The sequence below is a fragment of the Camelus ferus genome, chromosome 11, assembly GCF_009834535.1.
Source record: "Camelus ferus isolate YT-003-E chromosome 11, BCGSAC_Cfer_1.0, whole genome shotgun sequence".
Classification (NCBI taxonomy): Eukaryota; Metazoa; Chordata; class Mammalia; order Artiodactyla; family Camelidae; genus Camelus; species Camelus ferus.
Window position 1 is genome coordinate 49977857 of NC_045706.1, and position 3828 is coordinate 49981684.

The following is a 3828-nucleotide window of genomic DNA, read 5'->3' on the forward strand; positions in this document are numbered from 1 at the left end:
GCAAAGGGATGAGAGGGCCTGCAAGGCCAGCTGGGGCCAGTGGCTCAGAGCAAGGCGTGAGCAGGACTCGGAGTCAGAGTGGTCTGTGGGGGTCCTGGGGAGCCTCTGAAATAGCTGCCAGAAGGAGGGTCCAAGAGAGGCCAGAGGGGTGCGCTGAGGTCACCTGGAGCCAGGGAGTCCTGTGGAGCTGATTTGCTCAAAGATGGGTCTCAAAGAGCAGGAAGAGCCTTGGTGTCCTCAGAATCCTGGGTCCCCTAGGGGAAGGTCCCTCCAACCACAAATAATTCCTTCATTTGTGTACTGATGCCTGAAGGACTCTCTTAAACACTCTGCCCATTGATGGCTTTGTTTCCTTCTAAAATACAAGCCCTAACAAGAGGCAAAGCCCCAGCCACCCCAGTCATTTACACTTTAATATAAATGGGTCATCTGGCCCTTCTGCAAGGGCAGGATTTGGATACAAAGAAGGGAAAGAGCATGAGAATGTTGGGTTTCAAAGAGAAAGGGTGTCACTTTTGCAGAGGCCAGAGGAGTGATGGGGAAAGACCCAGAAGGGGCAGAGGTGGAGCAGAAGAGAGCATTCTCAGACTTCATACCTCAGGACGGGGCCAACACATCCCTGAGTAAAATCAAGGCTTTGCAAGGTCATGATAAACCGGAGGTCAGAAAGTTGACTTTCTCATGAACAGTGAGTTCTAACTAAGGCAGAAGTAATGTCTATCACGTCCTGGTTACTAGGTGCGGACTGAGCTCTGCGCTCGTGGTATTTCATGTAATCCTCACAACACCTTTGGGAGGCCAGGATTACTCACCTCACACGGGCTAAGAGGAAATGGAGACTCAGAACAAGCTGGAGCAAGAGGCAGAGCTGGCAATGGAATCTGGAATCCCGTCTGCGGCTTCCAGAGGGCCTGCCTTTGCTACCATATCCTGCAGCCGCCTGCGGTGTGCTGCCGGCTCTTTGTGCCACAGGTGGGCCGCACAGGTGGGCTGATTCTAGGGCTTAGGGTGTTACTGCCCCTGCAAGGCTCAAGGCTCTAAGATTAGAGATGGGAAGTGACCTGACCAAGATCATGCAGTGAAACACCAGCACAGGGCAGCCCTCCAGCCTGACCTCCACCCGCATGGGTACAGCAAACCTACTCTGGCTGGGGTCTCCACTAACCTCCAAATGAATGAATGAATGAATGAGCGAATGGGAACTGAGGCTCAGGGAGGCTCTGTGGCCTGCCCAAGGGCACAGACTTCGGATTCTCTCCTCCTTGGCACCAGGCTGTCTCAAATGCACCCTAGTCTTCATGCAACCCTTGATTTCTCCAAGCACTTCCCATATTTTGCAACATTTGAGTTCAGAGCCTCCCTGGGAGTGATGTGAGGGCCTGGCTTTCTGTCCCCATTTGTCACTGTCACCTCTGAGAGGTCATCCATCTCATTAGTAGTGGATCTGATGCTGTGACTCAGTCCTGTTATAGGCAGTCACACCAGGCAGTGGTTGGTCTCCACACCACCCTACGTCATGCCTGGCTTGTGGAATCACAGTGGGTTTCAGGAGGGAAGCCTTGGAGACCCACTGGCTTCTCCATGTAGTGCCTCCTTCTCCAGCCATCATTTTAGTGTTGCATGTACAGACCTTCAGATTTTGTAATTGGCTCATTAAGGGACTGTTGGTGCAAATGGCCTGTGCCCTCAAGGGAGGGGCTGGTGGAGGACTTTCTAGGACCAGTGGCAGGGGGCAGGTAGGTAGGATTTCTCCCACGTTTATGGTTTATCTTCAGGGAGTTGGATGCCCAGAGACATGTTTTCTACTCTTCGGACACTCTCATCTTAAAAGAAAGTCCTAGGATGACTTGGTAGGAGGGAAGGGACTTAATATACATTTTAAAGAACAGGAAAGCCTGGGAAAAACTTTCCAGGCAGAAGAAAGCAATCCCTGGAAGGAGAGAGGGACTTCCTTCCCCAGGAAATTTGGCTTGTAAGAGTTCCACAGGAGAGGGTGGTAGTTAGTCAAAAGGAGTGACTATCTAATGGTGAATTTTGATAAGTGTAGCAACTGAGGGAGAAAGGACTTCCAGACACCCACCAAATCACCCATATCTGTAGTCACTGGCTGCATGGGCTCAAGGCCCATCCTAATTATATGGCCTATAAAAGTTTTCCAGCAGCTTCTCATATCTATGCCATGCTTTTTTCACATTTTCTCTTACTAAGCCATGATTCTTTGCTTCTGGAAACATAATACCCCTTCCGAGAGAAGTACTATGGAAACCTCACCACAAATACACTCCAGTCCCTGATTGTACTAAATTAAAGGAAAATACTAGTGGAAAAATGATTTTAAGGAAACATAGTTTTATTATTTTTTAAGTTAATCCACTTACTTGAGTGACCTAACCACTAAGCATCCCTCAGAGATGATCTGTAGGAGACCTGCTATACGGGATTTACTGGGGTACCCATTTAGTCATTAAACATTTATTGCACAGACACTATGGGCCAAAGGCTGGAGATTCAAGGCTAAGTAAGTCCCAGTATCTGTCCTGAATGCACTCCACCTGGAGGAGGAGGCAGGCACATAACTATGATTATAAAGCAGAGTGGTAGGTGTGGCAAGAGTGATGTGTAGGAAGATTACGAGCACTGAGAAGGGTAGCTGTACGTGATTTGAGGTTGAGGTGACCAGGGAAGATTCCTAGCGGGAGGAAAAGGGCACCCCCTACTTGGGTGGGATGAACAGATGCTTGCCCAGGGGACGAGGTAGAGCCATCAGGTGGGGCACAGCATGCACAAAGGCTCATGCGGCAAAGAAGCAGGATGACTAGAGAAATCGGGCACAGACTGATGTCGCTGGGATGTCACACGATGATAGGGGTGTAGTCAGAGTTGGGGCTGGAAAAGCCAGCAGACGCCAGACCCTGGGAGCCTGGAAGGCTTGGTAAGGGTTTGGACTTCATCATATAAACAAGGCGGGGGGAGGGGGCACTAAAAAGTTCTGCGCAGGGGAATGATACAAATAAATCTGTGTTTCAGAAAAAAAGAAGCCATGTGGAGGATGCATTGGAAGCAGAGGGATCAGCTGGGACAGACTGGGAGAGAGAGGGGGCCTGTCCTCCATAGCAGTGGAAGGAACAGAAAGGAGGGGATGTGTTTGAGAAATGCTTATGGGACCAAATTAGTAGGACATGGTGATTTCTAGATATAAAGAGAAGAGAGAGAAGGACAATTCCAGAGTGACTGCTAGGTTTACAGCTGGGGTGAAAAAGCCAGTGGTGGTACCTTCAACTGAAACTGAGAATTCTGAGGGAAAGCAGTTTGGAAGGGGAAAAAAACAGTTTCCATTTTTGATGTTGAGTTTGAGGAACTTGTAGGTGGGACATCAGTGGAGATGACCAGCAGGCAGGTGGATATTTGAGCTTGTCCCTGTGGAGGAAGATCTGGGCTGGAGACAAAGATGTGAGAGGCATGAGCGTTGGGAACCACAGACTGGGTGGGAGCATCCATGTGCTCACTGGGATGCTCTAGGCTTCACAGAACAAAACGTACACTTAAAAGTGGCTAAAACAAATAAGGGCATTTATTTATTTCTCTTACTAAGTTTGGAGGTAGGTCCTGGGCTTCTTCTCAATATGTCATCAAGGACCCAGATCTTTATACATTTTAGCTCTGCCCCTTCCATTCATTCAAAACTGTATATCCCACTGTAGTGTGAAGACAGATGAGGTACTTGAAGGAGTTGGAACCCCAGGGAGAGGGTAGAGGACAATTGCTTAATAGATGTGATGCCTGCCTTCGACTGTGTTTGGCAAGGGACAAGAAAGGGGTAAGCCCAGA